General features: G+C 38.1%; 1 protein-coding gene across 4 annotated transcripts in view; it reads right to left on the bottom strand.

Annotated features, from left to right (window-relative positions):
- OTUD7A (OTU deubiquitinase 7A) overlaps window positions 1–18,925 on the bottom strand; it is a 128,768-nt gene that overhangs the window by 47,499 nt on the left and 62,344 nt on the right. For 3 of the 4 annotated variants that reach the window (XM_019280832.3, XM_039557519.1, XM_039557517.1), the window contains 2 exons: window positions 18,296–18,401; window positions 4,049–4,181 (listed from right to left, as the gene is read on the bottom strand). The gene's annotated coding sequence lies outside the window, so the exon portion shown is untranslated. The remainder of the gene's footprint in view (window positions 1–4,048; window positions 4,182–18,295; window positions 18,402–18,925) is intronic. The other variant, XM_039557518.1, reaches the window with a different exon arrangement.

An 18,925-nucleotide genomic window follows, 5' to 3' on the forward strand; every position in this document is an offset into this window, starting at 1 on the left:
TGGAAGCAAAGAGAAGAGTTTGCAGGATCCTCTCTGCATACATTTGAATTAACACTGTTTTTTCCCCATGGAAGTTGTTTGCTCAGCTCTCTAGAATTTAGATTAAAACAAACCAACAAGAACAAAACCCAATGGAAAAAGTCTTAAAGATATTATTTTTACCACAAAACTACTATCATCTGTGAAAACCCACCCAGATGGAAGTGTAAAAAGTAAGCAAAAAAGAAAATAAATTATCAATTCTAAAGGAGGCACTGACTCAGAAGGCAGGTGGCTCTCAGAACCACTGTTCTCCCCAGATGGATTTGATCTTTCCTCACCGAAGGAACCATCAGCACCACCTTTGCTCTTGATGGCTTCTCAAAGCATTAACACAACTTACACTTTAAATACACATGGAGGAACCTAACACAACCATTCACCTCACACCACCTGTCCAGGAGCACCACTCCTCCTGTGGGTAACACCACAGACACCTGCAGTTTTCATTTCAAATGGGTCACACCCGACACACAAACTTTGAACTGAATGTAAATTGAAACATCTTGACAGTCAAAATACAGGAAGACCTTGGTTTTCAATCACTTTCTGGCCAAATTTCTTCCCTAAATAATTTCTTATTTATACAGTGCAAATACAAGAGGCAGTGAAATTGGATAGTTCGTTGTATATTATAAGAAAAAGCATTTTTAAAGTATTTAAAGAGGAGATACTGATTAGTTTGAAATGTTAAGATGGGCTAATAGGACTTGAAATCAGTTTAGCACAATCTCAGTTATACTTGATCTTTTCCTCTCCTTAAAGTACCTCTCTCTCAAAGCTGAGCCATACTTGGAAGTAAATAGTCTGCACCTGAATCTAAATTTAACTTCTTCAAAATCAAATAGCTTCACCCAGTTAAATGACATGAACTACTTTTTTTTGCTACAGAAGCTTAAAGATATGCATAGGGCTAACTAATGAAGCAAAAGCAACGATGTTAAAACAAATCCCATGCATCCAGAACAGACACAGCTGACAAATCCAAAGTGAGGAACAGAGAGAGAACAGCACACACTGGACAAATCCTTGGGAAGACAGAACGACTAAGCTGCACCTAAGATCTTTCACTTTCCTAATTTTTAAAGGAAGGATGAAATAAGAACCATCAATAAGATGCACAGTCTTGGTGCTCTGGGAAACCAATGGAGAGACACCCAGTGATTGCATTAAACCAGCTCCCCGCAGGCTGTTTTTGCATCCCTGCAGTGTGACAGAGCTCAGGGCCTGTTTATCACTGCTGGCTCTCAGCTGGTCTGGCAATGGACACAGGTAGTCACTCCTGGGTGCAATGTTCCTGCTGCTTGGACTGGCTGAGAAGGCAGAAAGACCCTCTTCGTGCACAGTTTGAGACTTTGAAGGGAATTCTTTCTGAGAGGCCACGATTGATGGGAAATGCCATAATTCTACGATCCTGACAATATTAGGAAATTAAACCACTCTTTATTAGGTTAAACTATTAAGCAAAAATCTCTAACTAAATAATCAAGTTCAGTAGAGAAGATTTGTTTAGGAAGAGAACAGCAGCTATAAGGAAAGTGGTAGTTAATGCAGGTCACTTAAGAAAGTGGACATGGTATTTTTTCTGTTAACTGGATTAAAAGGCATTAGTTGAAGAAGACAGATCAATGGTAATTGCCTAAACAAAAGGTAACTGTGAACTAGACCTGATGGCAAAGTGGGGAATTTATATGTTAAAATGTGGACTCTCAAAACACAGTAAAATTACAAGGCAGAATTTGGTGAGGGCCATCTACCTTCTCAAGTCTAAAATATCAGAGTAATAGGAACAAAAGGAGAAGAACAAGAAAGAAGAAAACTAAAAGCTCAAATCAGACATTACTACCAAGGTTTTATCTACACAATGGAACTCAGGAAAATTAACCCAATTAATTTACTGGATTTGTCTATGTCCATTAAATTCCTTTGCAAACACTTTCATCTGTGAATAAAATGCTGGCCTTAATTTGGTTTGGCTCATCTTGCCTTCGAAGTGAATTAAACTGAATTCACTGGAGGCCACTTTAATTATGAATTGGGATAGTGCACACAGGAACTTGGTGGGATTTAAGCTGCCCCCTTCAAATTCCTACATTTAGTTGATTTGCATAAATTTTTCCTGGTATCTTGTGTAGACAAGTTCTGAGCAGATACTTTAGCCACAGAAGTGGAAAAAGTAGAGAAAGAAACAAGCTATGCTGAAGAATCCTTGGCCCTATGGGAACCATCAAAGAAGAGCTATCCAAGAAAACTGTTCAAGTATTTTAAGTCCAGTTCTAGGATAAATATCATCAAGGTTCAGGGACCAACCAGAGTATATTTTAAAAATGCAGCTACATTTCAATTTTCAGAAAGGCTATTTAAAGTGTCTACTATTTGCTAACATATTTGAATTATTTCAAGATAGAACTATAATAAAGAACACAACTTTCATGGAGATTCCAATTTTCATGGAACTTCAGACAGTTTTCATAACACTGTTTTTCTTACTTAAGAGTGATTACATTCTCAGAAGGAAAACAATATCACAGATGAAACTGGGGTCCTGAACTGAAATAAACCAAGCAAGAGACAGAGCCTTTTCAGGTAAGGATCTTCTACATCTCTGCATCAGTATTCTTTCAGGATAAAACGCCACCATTGCTATAGTATTTTTTTTCAAACAAGAAAACATGATATAGATAACAAGATAAAATAAGACATGAAGAATGAATGTAAGTCAATTACAATGTTTCCCTTACTTTATTCACAAGGGCCCTCATAGCGTGTTAATTGTGTTCTAACAGAAAGCAGCTGTGCAAAGGATAAATGTAATGCCACTGATAAAGCTGGAATTTCTCTAGAACAAATACCTTAATTTTAAAATAAATTCAAGTATTAATTATTCTTTTATCTATAAGAGTGATAAAGAAGTAGGCAGTATTATACCACACTGAAAAGATGACAATTAGGCTTTCAGATGTTAATCTGAGGCCTCTTATAAATGCAGTTTCATTAAGTAACATGCATCTCCTTTACTAGAATATATCTCCAAAGAACCAACATAAACAAACTAGATTTCTTCCTCATTTGGAATTTTCTCCTTATTTTTCCCCCCTCATTTTCCTCGTTCATTGATTTGTCCTTTTACAGAAAGAAGGTATTATATAGAAATTTTGAATGTATTTCTCCAAATGCCATCCTTCTTTCAAATAAAGAAGCTATGCTGGCCGAAACTCTAATCTTAACACAGTTTTCTCTCCCAAAAACATCTATCATATACTCTGCTGCATAAAGCTAACTTCAGTGCAAGTAAAGCATGAATTCTGAGCAGCCATTTTTGGAAATCTATAATGTGGAGTTTCATTACATTTTTTCAAGTCGGCCTTGCATTAGGAGTGACCGACTTAGGCCTATGGGCACCACGAGAAGCTTTCAGCTCCACAGCCAATACCACCAGCTGAACTCCTTGCAGTTCCCGGCATTTTGAGCTCTTCACTCCCGTTTCTACACTTCGACGTCTGAAATCAATTGTCATAGCAACAGGAGGCTGAGCCGTCATTTGCAATGCAGATCAACTTCCTGATCAGCCAGTGTCATCGGGGCCTCACCCCACAGACTGGGTCTGCTCTGCCCCGCAGCGCGGTCCTGAGGGGACACCCGGGTGACACCGGAGCCGCGGGCAGGCAGCAGCTCAGCCCGGGCCCTGCCCCGCAGCCCGGTCCTGAGGGGACACCCGGGTGACACCGGAGCCGCGGGCAGGCAGCAGCTCAGCCCGGGCCCTGCCCCGCAGCCCGGTCCTGAGGGGACACCCGGGTGACACCGGAGCCGCGGGCAGGCAGCAGCTCAGCCCGGGCCCTGCCCCGCAGCCGCCTCCTGCCTCCTCTGCTGCCACTCAAGAGCGAACAGCTGCTGCAGCAAAGCCACGCTGCTCAGATTAGCGCTCCTGGGAAGGCTGCTGGGTCCTGAGCTGTAAATAGATGCACAGCTGATTAAAGCTACCTTTAAGCAAGTGATTATTTTGACTTACAATAGACTTTAAATAAGAGTTCCTTGAGGCAGGTGTTGGATGGGTGTTATGCTGCTGGTTTTTGGTGAGGAAAAGAATCCATTTTTGCCACAGTAGAAGGTATGAATAAGCAAAATTTTGTCCCCTGAGAAATCTGTAAGAAAAAAGAAAAAGAAGTAGTATATCAATCATTACACTTCTGCTATTTGAATAATAATAACTGCCAAAATCGACTTTGCCTTTGACCTGAGAAGCCTAATGGGTACTACTCTTAATGCAGATAAAGTACCACATACAGTAATTTGCATTAGGAATATTACTTGGGCACAACCCAGACAATTAATAAAAAAAGAATTATGAATGTACAAAAATATCCTTATGGCTCTCCTACATGAAAATGGCAACTTGCACTTGGAATTTCCTCTAACAGTTCTTTGTCCTAAGTTTCATCAAATACAGCTTTGAAAGTTTTCTTCTCATAAGCTTCCAAAATCTAAGGCAATGAACTAATATAGAGATATCCAGGAGAAGACTCAATCAGGATAGCCATTCTTTTTGATGAAAAAAAAAAGAGATGAGCACATGAAGAAAGAAGGAACACCATTTCATGGGGTTTATTTTTAAAAGAGACAGCAGTTCTGTTTACATATAATCTACTCCTATATCTTAAGAATAAGTCCTGCTGCTTGAAAATACATAATCCAATTACTATAAGCTTCACCTTATTCTAAAAGGCACTTACAATCAGTTTTACTGTTTCTGGTATTTTAATCCATTCACAAAACTCATACCGTTGTAACTGGGCCTAACCCCACCAAAATCAGGATTTAACAGATATCTGCCCAAATCTTTTTATCATGGAAAACATTCCTTCTGCTAATGCTTTTAAAACAGGCAAAACTATAACAAGGTCCACATTTTTACAAATTTGTGAGAATTAGAATACGAAAGCAGAACATAACGTTATTTCTCGTTATTTCCTAGAATACATACACAAGTAACCAAATCTCAGTAGATAATGGTTTTTATGCAAAACCTCCCAGTTGTCTGTGTGACAACTCAACTGTAACATGAGTTAAGTACCTAAATTAACAATTGTTAATGTACCCAACTCTAACTCAGGTGTATGTGAAATAATATATAGGACTTAATAAGATTCTTACCTTTTTTTTCTTCACTGTGACATATTTCCATGCAAGAACCATAAATCTGACCAAAGTATTATCTTCAATTCTTTGTTGGAACTCACTTATGAATGTAGCACACCACAGATACCCTCACACTGAAGCAAATTATTTCAAAGTTCATAACGACATAAAAAACATCATTTCATACACTGCAAAGGAAATGCAGTCAAACCACATTCACCTGTGACCCTCTCTTCATCACCCTCAGGGAACCTAAAAAAACAGCTGTAAAACCCTCAACTCACAGAAGCAACCTTTAATAACTCTTAACACTTTCAAGGATGCTTGGACTGCAGGGTATAGAAATAACCATCGAGTGTGAATATGCCTCCACATTTCCAGTTATACAATATTAACAAACTAAAATATCTACTCTATGAAACTCCCATTAGCTACAGGGAAATAACTAAAAACTCTGATATCCAGCCCTCAAAGCCAAATGATGATGCTTCTGCTAAGGAGATGTAACTTTTATCACTGCCCTGGAAATAAACAAGCAAAGTATATTCCTTTTTTCTCAACTACATGTTAACAAACAACAACTGAAACATTTTTATAGTTTTGTTCAACACATCTGCTGCACAGAATAATAAACACTTCCCAACACTCAGCCGACTTCTTCTGTTGAAAGAGGACTCAGCCAATGTGCTTTCAGTAGATATTTTATTATATCACAATATACCATTTAAAATAAAATAAAAATTAGCTTGCAGTTGTAAATAAGTTATCTAAATGATTACCATGGATACTGTGATGGTCAGGGCACAAGGACATGCACATAGCTCAGCCCTTTTCAGCCTTTCTCACACATACACTGGAGCTTCACCAGTTTAAGATCAACCCTAAATACTGCTTACTCTGCTGTATTCCCCAGTATAGTGGGCCAAGAAACTAAGAATGATCCCTACATGACCCCAACTTGGTCTACAACAAAATACACAGAGATATAAAAGCTCAGAATAAAACTATCATGAGATATGAAAAGGTTCAGGATGGAATTTCAGTTGCAATTCTTTCATCATTCTGGGCACAAATTTTGAATTTATCTTTTTACCTTTGCATGGTCCCTGCAACAGCTTCTATGTGAAGTTAGAAAAGAAATTGAAACACAGACTGAAGATGCTACATATGTATTGCAAATCAAAGAGCTCAATCTCCAACAGGTCTTTAGAAGGTAAGAGTCTGAGACAAAATCAGCTGAGGACAGAGAGCAGAGATGTTCTTTGTTAAGAATGAATATCCACAATAACTCATTTTCCTCTACTTTTATTTGACATTTCAAAATAGTCACTAACAAGGAGATGAAGAAGCTTCCTCCACTCAGTTTTTAGAAATACCTCAATTCTCTTCCAAGACTCTCATGCACTGCTTGTTCTGAACTCAAAAGGGGTTCCATTTTACACTTCTGCTTCTGACACAGGACTGAAATACTTCCTACAATTTTCTCAGCAGCTTAGGATCAGCTGCACACTGCTGAAAACCTCTGCCAATATTCTGTTGAATGTGGATCAGCATCTCCCCAAGAGTGAGCACACCTCAATTGTGTGCTTGCTTCCATTATTTTTATTACATACATGCACACTGAAGTAGCTGTAAGTCCAGACATAAATCATCACCTTCTGTTACATCAGCTTTGTGCTTAGATTCTGTCAAGACTTGGCTTCTTCAGTGCAAGTCCTACATTCACTACAAGGCCTTGCTCACTGCTCATTGGTTCTTTGCAATTATTTACTGTAGCCCAAGGAACATATGAGGGAGAAGATATCTCTAATAATAGGGAAGCAGTAATATTCAAGAAATAATAATAAGATCCCCTGAAGGAAGGGGTTTTCACGCCCAGAGTAAGGCAGCACCTCAATGATCTAAATTTTCGAAGACAAGTTCTTGAGCACAGTCTGAAGTGCTGGCACAAACTCAGTTTCTTTTTCTTCTGAACCTTCATCACTTGAAATTTCTTTATGATCACTACATGAGAAACACCTATTGCTTTATCTGTGTCCTAAGTCTCTAGAATCTGTCACAAGTTACTGATGAAGGAAAGGATTTCTCCTCTAGCTAGAAAAAAGTCTTACTGTGGCCAGTGTTCTTGCATGTGAACACATTTCTCCTCTTCCTGGCTTATGCCAATTTGACTCAGAAAATGTGTGCAGTGGATTGAGCTGACAGGGATATGAAGATAGAAGCTTAAAGGACATCAAAAGTGTTAGCAGTATGAGCTCTGTATAAATACTCTTACTGATACAAGTCTCCAAGCATCCTTTATCTTCTTGTACACAGAGATTAGGGAAAAGCTCAAATGCTTAATTGTATGTCAAGTGCACAGTCAGCGATTAAGGGTTCAGTACAGTCTTTAAAAATGGAGTCTGCAGCACATCCATGCCTTGATGGAGACAATTCAGCTGCTATTTTAAACACAAGGCTTGACTGTCTGTTACTCTGCACGTTACATTGCTCCTCACATCAAGGCAAAACACATAATGGTGATTTTTCCAAGTTCCTCTTAAAAATACTGATCCCCTCAATTGGTTCATCCCACAGCTTCAGTGACAGACTGATGAGAAAGTTCTCTCTCTTACAAGTACCCTAAAAATAGCAGCAGGATTGAACTTCTGAAATTCAGATTATGTACAAAAAGCAAGTCCTTGTAAGTCCTTAGGTACACATAAGATAGAAAGAACAGGAAGCTGCAAGTGTGCCAGGCATACGTGTAACATGCTGGAATTAAGCAGAAGCCAGAGTATCAGCTCAGTGTGTGCTGAGCTAAATGAGCTCCATCAGGGAAGAACACACACACACACACTGCAGCAAAACAGAACTGGGTAATTTCCCCCCAACCCTGTGACTCCCACCCTTATTTCTGTGAAACATGATGTTCCTCAGTTATCGCATTTAGTTTAGAAAATGAAACCAAGAAGAATAGAAGATTTAATTGCTTTTTGTCCTAAAACCCCCATGATTTAATAATATATATAATAAATTAATAAATTAGTTTTAGTAATATTTAATTAAAATATCATTTAATATCATCGTCAAGATTTTAAAACAGCTAGAGATACAAATGAGAAAATAAAGATTTGAGAAATTAATGATTCATTTCACAACATTTTGAAGATCCATAATATAAGTATAGCAACTGTGTGTTTCACTTAAATTACGTAGGTAATTGAAAGTCCTGCAGTAGGAAAGTCATGTAGTGAAGTAAATGTGAAGTTATCTAGTATTAAGAATGGCTAATCATCAATTTTTTTTTTTTAAAAGCCCTAAACAGTGAGAAAAATCCCTCATTCATTTAGTCAAATCAATTTGGTAATACACACTAAGTTTCTTCTCACTATAAATAAGCTGTAACTACCTCTACCATTGTGATTTTTCCTGTAATTCAGGCAATGTGAAAAATAATAATTAATAGGAAATACTCAGGCTCAACAAGGAGAACTGAAAGATGATGAATCAAGGAAAGTGTTATAAGGAAACACACGGCAGAATTGTATACACAAAAAAAGCAACAGCAACTAACAGATATTCCAAGTTTGATGTTAAAATAGCCTAATTTCTGACCAAGTTCAACAGGATTAATGGATATTCCGCATCTCTAAGAAGTAGACCATTAGTTCTAATTGCCACTGTCGTCATCATCTATTATTGCATTCTATGGAAAAGCAGGACATGGAATTAAATAGCACTGTACAAACTAGGAAATTCATAATGCCAGGAAAAAACACATGGAAAATGCTATTGATTGCAAAATAGAGCCTGGGGGTGGGGGAATAAAACCCATCACCACACTGAATATTAATGTATACAGGCAACAGCTAAAAAAAAAATAACAACAGTGCCTGCATTTTTTTAACTTATGTACCAAATTCACATATGAAAAGAGCACCTGTAAACTAAATGAAGAACAATCTCTTCTGAAACAAACAGCTCATCACAAACTCCCAGACAGGAAAAAGAGAGGAAAATACAAAAGAATTTGCAGTCTCCTTGAGCCTTAGCTGACAAATGTGATAACAACATCACTCTGAGGAATTAGGACAGGTTTGTAAAGCTTACTGCAAGCTTCAGCATATAAATATCTTTCTATTTAATCTGCCGCATCGAAAAATACATATTTTTAAACATCTTAAATTGGATCCTGAAAGGATTTCAGAAATACCTGTATTTTTCTCTGCTTTTTGTCATAAAAGCCCTGGAAAGTTGACAGATACATAAAAAAAAAAAATCCTTTAAGCTATCCGGAAATCTATTTTCTTTCATACATTTAATTTCTTTTTCTTTATTATAAAAGCATTGATCAACTCCTCTGCTTTGCTGCTGATCAGAAGCCAGATGCATAGCAGAGCTGATTGGAAGTTGCTGCTGATTATTTTTAGAAACAAATGTTTCAGCACTTTGGACAATACCCACTGCCAATTTATTAGGAATTATTCAAAAACTCATGGCAGAAAATGGCTCTGCCTGACTAGCAGGGCTGCTTATTAGCCAGAAATGCAAGGAGGGGAGAGAGAATTCTGTTACTGCTGGTTCAGAATAAAAAGTTGTGGATGTGGAGCAGGAACAATTTCAATGAAGATCTTTAAGTTCATTTAGGTTTCATATAAAACACAAATGGCTGGGTGGGAGGCAGGGAAAGAGAGAAAATTATGATTTGATGCAGAGTTGGTCCCCCAACAACAGGTCAGTAGTGTTTCATAAGACAGATGCTCAACAGACAGACAAGAATATAAACCACATGAATTTAAAAAAACCCCAAGAAACCCCACTAAAAACAAACAAACAAAAACCCCAAACAAAACAAAAAACACAACCAAGGAAAAAACCAACCAACAAAAAAGAGTTTGCTTGAAACCATGTGCTTCCATCACCTGCAAAAAACCCAACTATATGAGCTTTTCAAATTGGTGGCTTAAGGAATGACCAACCACAGTGCAAGAAGCAGAACTCTCGTTTCTATTTAGCTTTGCAGAAACCTATTTGAAAAAATGATGGGGTTTTTTTTTTTGGTTGTCAGTCAGCCGGACAGACAGGGAATATGTGCTGTTGTGGCTTAACCCCAGCCAGCAGCCCAGCCCCAGACAGCCCCTCAGTCACTCCCCCTCCAGCAGGACCAGGATGAGAATTGGAAGGGTAAAAGCTGGAAAACTGCTGGGTTGAGATGAAGATAGTTTAACAGGAAAAGCCAAGCAAAACAAGGAATCAATTCAGTGCTTCCCATAGTTGGGCAGGTGTTCAGCCATCCCCAGGAGGGCAGGCCCCCATCACACAGAACGGTGACTGGGGAACACAAATTCCATCACTTCAGAAGTCCTCCCCTTCTTCCTTCTTCCCCAACTTTATATATACATCAGGGCATGATGTCATATGGTCTGGAACATCCCTGTGGTCAGTTGGGGTCACCTGTCCTGGCTGCATCTCCTCACAACCTCCCAGGCACCCCCAGATCCCTCCCCAGCCTAGAAGTAGGAAAAGCAGGAAAGGCCTTGGCCCTGTGAGCCCTGCTCAGCAATGACAAAAACATCTCTAAATCATCAACCCCATGCTCAGCATGAATCCAAAGCACAGCCCCATACCAGACACTGTGAAGAAAATTAACTCTACCCCAGCCAAAACCAGCAGATGTGCAATATTCACTCATTTGAGTCAGCTTTTCTCTCATGCACAAATGTTTGGGAAAAACCTCTTGCTTTTCTGTTTGCTGAACCAGTCAATTAACCAGCAGTGTTCTTTATTTCATGACAGGCAGAATGAGCTCATTTCTTGGAGCTGCAGTCAGTACACACTGAAAAGCAAACTATCTGTGGGGGGAGTTCATGATACATGAAAATGTAAAAAGGTACAAGCTGAACTTTACCCAGTTGATAATAATTTTTTTTTTTTTTAGCACTAGCTTCAAAGTAAAAGTGGTATGTCAAGAAAAGAAGGTCACTACCATCAGTCAAATAGTTAAACTTGGATCAGAACTAAGCTCATGCCACTCGTATTTGCGTTTTAATTAACATAGAAATGGATCTGCTCATGTGTAATGTAATATATGCAACTCAGAAACTACTGTTTTCTTATGCATAACATTAATGATGATGACCTCCAAAGATTAGAGACTTTAACTAAAAGGAAGAAAAAAAAAATACCACTTAATAAATAGATTTCCTCTAAAAGGGATTTAGTTGCAAAGAACTTCTTGGGCAACTTCAGTCCTGAATCTGATCTGCAAATTTTGACACAGCTTATGTGACTGAATATCTACTCCACATATACAAATCCACGTGTGCTTGATTAAATTAGACAGTCTCCTGAAGTAAAGCCACAGCCAAAAGGCCCAAAGTTGTATAAACAATCACCAGCAGGAGGTTGAAAATCTGGCTCTGTACCTTCTCTGTAATTCAAATGATAGAATTTAAGCTCTCAAACAGAAAGGCATTCAGAGAATTTATATTATAATTGCCATTGCTACTTAGAGATAAGCAGTAAACGTTCCCATAATACTTTACCTATGGAAAGTCAGACACTTCATAGAATGTCACTCCAGCCAGTGTCACCACTGAAAACTCACCTTGGAAATCTTCCTGTCCTATCAGGTCTTCTACAAACCACTACAAGAATTTACTAAGGGACAGATTTGCTCACATTGTTCTCAGTTCTTTCCTTTAAGTAATCCATCTGTTAAACACCGAGGAGATACAAACACACACATCTACGGAAGCAAAGGCTTCAGCAAGGGCCTTTTTTTTCCATGTGGAGACAAAAAGGTAAGGACTGAAACTGTAGTGTATTGGGTTTCTTACTGGAGGAACCTGGCGGAGACAAATACCTGAACTGCTGGAATTATATCACTTTGTCTTGCTAACTTGGAAAAGCAATAATGAAGTAATGTTTGTAATGCTAAGATTGTAGACAGGTTGATAGACTCGGCATGCTTTGGCTGAGCAGGAAAAACTCAGAGCTCTAAAGACTGCTAATGTGCTAAGGAAGAGCTGGGAGGAACTGCAGTCTTTTTCCTTCTCCTGCATCTATATTTTAAACAGCCTGAAAAAACACTGAAATCTTTTTCAGCTCCCCTGCTCATTGTAGGCAGAGGTGTAAAGATGAAATTTGGAGTTTAGCTTTTATAGTACTTTGTTCACCCTTCTAGGCCGTGGAAACTTTTGCCTGGGCATTACTAAGCTGGCTATGATGTCAAACAGCACAATGTATACTATGTACTCTGAAGAGGAATAAAGAGAAACATTTAAGCCTTATACATCCTTTGCAATGTGCCACAGCACTTCAGTGAAGATAAAATATCCAGTATTCTTGCAGAAGGCCTTAAAAATAGAAAAACAGCCTTGTGCTTGTGAAAGCTAGGAATAAAGGTAATTACAATAGTACATCAGAAGCTGAACTAACAAGCATAAGCATGATAAGCCACATACAGGCCTGTGATCTTCCAAATTTATAAATAGCTCCAACATTTTTCAGAAATAGAAGGCAGATCTCAATGCTGAAGGTGCCAATCTCTTCAGTTTTGTCTGGATCTATCTATCTACTTCTGGTTAATAACAACACACAAAGACCAGCATGGTTCAAGGCACACTTAATATCTACGAATTCACATAAACCAGTTCCACATGGAGAAAACTTATTTGGGAAATCCTATCAGCTTTGCAGGAAATTGTTCTGCAAGCAGCAGAGAGAAGGAAGCACCATTTTCTTTGGATTTCTGTCCTTTAATACCCTAAACTTCAGCAGCCACCAGAACATCCCAGAGTTAGCCCAGACACATGTATGCACTATACTGTCCAGACAACTTCTGTCAAACTGTGTAGAAGAGAAGTACCGTGCCAGGTTCAGGGACTTTTTTCTCTACCGGCCAAACTTTCACTAAAGAGACAATTGGCTTCCTCTTGGGAGGTACCTCCTCTCAGCAATGCTTTGTCACAAGAATCAAAATTGTGTCTAACAAATTGTCTCATCACAGTATTGAGCAATCCAGCAGATGCTTTCAGAATCAATGAAAAAATATTGAAATGATTTCTTGTATGCAGTAAAATCTCTTTTAACCAACAATTGCTGAAAAGAGTGTCTCTCTTAATTTCTGCATAAAGGGAAAGATCATTCCCTCACAAAATAAAATACCTCACCATAAAAATTTATCCAATTACTCACATAACTTTTCAACCAAGACATTTTAATAAGACATCCTTTTAATCCCTGCTTGTTTAATAAGAGAAATGAGACATTCACTAGTTTATTATACCACCAGTGCACAATTCATTTTTGTAACACAGCAACAATAAATAACACAAATCAAACAGCCAAATCTCATAGCCTCCAGTGAAACAATACTTGGAACACAATTGCATGCCGTACACATTTTGCAAAGGATGTAGACTCAGTTCCCAATTTAGCAAAATGTGACCAGGAAATAAGTGTCTGGAACTTCACCACAGTGTTTGTTTGACCCTTTTCAGTCTTGAAATTTGCTATTTGGCAAATGTCATTTCAGCTTATAAGAGTGTTAAGTTTCCCCTAGTCCTCTGTAAAGAATTAACTGCTCCATGAAGAGATGCTTTTAGAATCCTACTGGTCTAATTTGCGCTGTAACTTACTTTAGTTACTCAAAACTTTATTCTCTCTGGGTAAAGTTTCCAAAGATTTTAAACATCCATGTGAAAAAAAATGATGTCAGTTTTTCATGCTTTAATATACAGAGGTAGCTCAAATGTGAGAGGAGATGATTTACTTGGAAACAAGTTATTCCCTATCTTCTTTATGAACACATCAACTGGCTCTTTCTTCTTTTAGTAATAGAAACAGTGCCAGCTTCTCCATCTATATGCTCTCTGGCCTCATATACATTAATAACACCAAGAGATCAGGTATGGATAGCTTTTGTCTAATTTACTGAAATTCTTTTAGGCTTTGCAAGAGAGGTCGTTCAAAACCAGATGAATTTACTCATGAATATGACTCTGAATGAACTAAGGCTGGGCCATAATTTAGTTCTGCAATGCTAAAACTCTGTTACAGAACCCATGCAGCATCTAGAGCAGATGGACATATTTATTTTGAACTGTTCTGATTTTAAAGGTTTAACACATTAGAAATTAAAGATATTCTAACTACCTTATCTAAAATAGTAATACCTCAAGAGAGACAAAGATCGTACTTTCATCATGGAGCCACTGTCTCTATTTTTGTCTGCAGACACCATACTAATATACACATCATATTATTAACAGCAAAACCAATGGAAAAGAAATTCTCATGGGCTTCATGCTAAATAACTATAAAAGGAATGTATAAATACTATAAAAGTATACTGCATCGAATACTTAAACTGTATCCTTCTACTGCTCTATATTGGTAATTTTCATGGTATAATATATTAAGGCCTTCTTAGATTAAGATATATTTCTGTAGAATGTCAGGATCTTGCTCTGAACTGAACCAGTCTTTATTTTTACATTAAATTACATCCTGATGGTTAGACTGTCCAGGGAGAACAGTTTTTTTAAAGGATACATTTAATTATTTTCATCCAGCTCTTGAACTACCTACCTCAGAAAAATAGTTTTACTGTGAAAATGAAATCTTCAGGACAAACAAAAATTTCCTGACATTCCATGAGAAATTACCTTGGACAGTACTGGCTAAGAGAAGAAATACACTGGCCTGAAAAGCTCTGTGAAGTTTGTGCTTTAAAGACATGGATTCAGTGGTAAAAAACAGGATTTAAACCATTTCTGCAAAAGAGAATGAATCTCATTTCTCACTGTGGAATATGACTTAGAAGTATTTTACTCTACTTCTAATATATAGCAAAAGTATTTTGATTTCATGGGAACTGAGTAAATTATCTGAGTTCACACTGACAAAATAACTGATGGAAACTGTAAAGGCACATAGCAGAGGTAAAGAGCACTGACTGGAATGTTTATGTTTTCTACGTCTCCATGTTTGCACTCACTGACAGTATGTACCTCTTGCTATAACAATATTGTTGCTATTATGTAATATAATTGTAACTGATAATAGACAGTTATTAAAATAACCAATCCAACTAGAAATTAAATCTCAAAATGACAGAGTATTGCCTATAATTAAAACACAGTTCTACTTCCACCCACATTAGGCAGAGCTGCCCAAGTATCCTAATGCAGCAGTTAGTCTTTATTAATTGTATCTTAAAGTGGATTCCTAGGGCAAATTCAGTATTGAAATTCAGACTATAATCAAATGGTACATCATCTTAAATCAGCTAAAATGAACAGTAACTGCCAAATGATGAATTCAAGAGTAAGCTGCCTGTAGTGGCAGGTAATATGTCCCAGTTACTTGCAAAACCAAATGCCACTGCTCTATAATAAGCCAACTTCTGTAAAAATACTACCACAGCAACAACCAAGATGGCACTTAAATAAAATGGAATAACATTTGTGTCTTATCACTCTGACTACAAGTTATAGTAACTGCATCAGAAAATTAAAAGTGATAACCACCTCCTCACTACAGGAAAGTTCTGGGACATGGCCTACATGTCCTACATGGCCTACAAGGCGGCAGTTTGCTAGCAACTTGTAGGCAGGAGTTTGTTGTGTTTTGGGTGATGCTGTCACCAGCCCTGCTGGAAACAGCAGATGCCTGATGCAGATGCGTAAAACAAACTAGAACCTGGAAATACCTTTGCAAAGCAGGAGCACAGGGGAGGCATTGGGAGAAAGGGTGAGAGATACTTGGGCTTATTTACAAGCCAGAACACCATCTTGCTCAAGTAGACACTGAGCTTAGTAGGACCTGAATGGCTCCCGCAGTTCAAGACAGCAACAAAACAGCACCCGTAACTTGAAGATTTAGCCATCTAAACCAGGGCATCAGGGGACACCCAGAGAAATAAGTTCTGTAAAAATGGTAAAAGGAATATCCAAGAAGGATGTATTTTTAAAAAAATAATTAATAGCTTAAAAGAGACTTTTACCATTAAAAAAAAAAAAAAAAACATAACTAGATGCAGGGTGGAATAATAGATAATTGAATTTCCTCCTTTTTCTTCACGTCCGCAGGCTCCTTGGTCTAGTCTAATTTTCTACTCTTCTGGACCTTAAAAACTGAAATCTAACAAAAGTATACAGTAGAATTAGACAATTCAGATGCACAAACAATATACATTGGATAAATTTGGTTTAGATTAGATACATAAGAGTTAATAGTATATACAGTGCCAACCAGTATCACCTGAAATCAAGGCTGGAGAAGTTAAACCGCACGAGCCATGCAATGTTATGACTTCCAAGAACCAAGTTTAGAGATTTTTATTTTTCAGTTCAATTAGGCACAAAATGAGGCAAGATTAGAGTCTGACTTGTCTTATGCAGGCACGGCTTATCTCTACTTGACTACTATCCCTAGCAAGAGAATGGAATTGGCTGGAGCCACTGCCCCAAATAAAATAATCACATTTAAAAGATTAAAGAAGCCATTAACATGGATTGACTTTGTCCCAGCAGAACAGAGCAATGCAATCTGTTCAGTGCTGGTGATCTGGCAAGGACAAATAAAAGTAGTCTGACACCCAAGTAGAAAGACTGGGACTCACTAATTCTGAGTGCAGTGTCCAAACCCACAAGGACTTCCGAAGTGACAATGGTTCCAAAGGAAAAATTCTATATGCAACACATGGATACAGCTTCTTCTCCGTGATCAAAATGGTTACTTATACAATTCTCAGCAAGAATCCCAAAGGTTTCACTAATACCATACTTAATCCTCAACAGCTTAAATAAAATCCAGTATGCACAGAGGAGGGTGAAGCTTGGAAAAAATTTGTGCATCAGCTATAGAGAGAACTGATGAGCTCAGCAATAGCTCAAGAACCTTAAAACACTTTGGAACATCAAGTCCCACTTCTGAAAGGAAGAGACAAAGAATCTGTGTTCAAGCAGAAACAGACGTAGAATCTATGTTCAAGCAAAGACCTTTGGCAGTCAGAGACAATAAAAAAAAAACAAAATAAAAAACACCCCAAAACAACACAGGAACTGGAGAAATTCATGCTTGAAAGTAGGAAAGAAAGATTTTTGAATTCTAACTTTGCTTCTCTGCTTATCCACACACAATCCAGTCTGTTTACACGTATTTGATATGAAGGTTTGCTTGTAAGTAAACATTTTTGCAGAAGATACTGCATTTTCTTTTGTTTAAATTAATCCTGAATTAATTCAACACTGTCGTACTTGTAGATGCACAAGTGCTTAGGCCGATCTGAGTGCAGTATGTGGGAGGCCTCTGCCCAGAAGCTTGACCTGACACATCCTTACAAGGTACTGAGATGATGTGAAAACTGAGATAACAGAGAAGTGGAAGGCTAGGAAAACCTGGAGAAATGAAGGCAATAAAGAAGGCATGACATGAGACAGACAGAACTATCATGATAAGGAGGAGGAGGGAGAAGGGCAATGCTTCTATAGCAAACTATGTTTCATTACTTCCTATTGCTGTTGAGAAAGTTCTTTGCAGTGAATTTCAAACCCAAGGTTAAACCTCAAAATTAGAAACAAATCCATTAAATGAAGATACCAGGGGAGATACAATGTCCATGCTGCAGTGCTATGAACTGTCAGGAGTTCTGCTGGGACTCCTTCACAATCCCAGTGAATGATGACAGGAAACTTAAACTGTAGTAATGGAAATTAATCTCTACGAGGTATTTTAGAGAGTATTTAGCAACTCAAAATTAAAAACACAGTTCCCACGTACTTATTTTTAGTATAATGTTCCAAACAGTTGCTGTGGTTCCAAATCAAAACTACAGACCACAGTTTCTCATACTTTTCATGCGTACATGGTAGAGAGTAATTATTTTCAGCTCCATTCAATTTGCTGCTTTAATTTCCTGAAGGCTCCCCCCAAGCACTTTTGTGGACCTCATGTGGCAGGGGAGGCAAAAGCAGTAGGGAAGAACCTCTCAGTCCAGCACTGCTGCCAAGGAAGTGTTATGTGTAACATACTTGCAGGGAAGAGAGACTTCTGTGTGAACAGTTTTCTTTAAGCAATGTAGCGACACTGAGAAGTTCTACAGCAAAAGCAGGGACAAAATCTGACTCACCATGATAGGTTCTACTTGCAAAAGTCTCCTTTCTCTCCTGCATGCCCTAACTCATTTTGGTGAAGCAAATGAGGCAGGCATCCACAACAGCAAACCCACCTTCTCCCTGGAGAAAGGACGGAAAAGTCAGCAAGGAAAAGGCAATCAAGAGCAGGTGAGTATCAGCTACACAGCAGCTATTTAGCAAACATTGTTCCGTTCACTGCACTGACGAAGGGGGTCACTCTGGGGATCTTTAAGCCTCACAGTGGGTTACACCACGTTATTACAGAATGAACTGCTAAGAAATATAAAAGTGAAGAACTAAGCCCAAAACAGCTTCTGCAGTGATACATCAACTGCAGCAGCAGTTTAAAATGGCAACAATATGGATGGTTTTAGGAACTTATGTAGCATCCAAGCTTTAGGAAGCACAAATAAAGGTTCATTTAATGAGTAAAAATGCATCACCCATCAGCTCTGTGTAGCCACAGGCGATAGGCATGCTGGTAGCCTGTTAATAATTTTAGTTGGTTTCTTTGGTTGGCTACGCTTAATTGTTGTCAATAAGAAAACAAATTAAATTTTTTTGTTTTCATTGCTACATCCTTATGCTCAGCATTCCAAAACAATTACCTGGCAGATGCTGAT

Source organism: Corvus cornix, chromosome 10 (genome assembly GCF_000738735.6).
Source record: "Corvus cornix cornix isolate S_Up_H32 chromosome 10, ASM73873v5, whole genome shotgun sequence".
NCBI classification, from domain to species: Eukaryota; Metazoa; Chordata; class Aves; order Passeriformes; family Corvidae; genus Corvus; species Corvus cornix.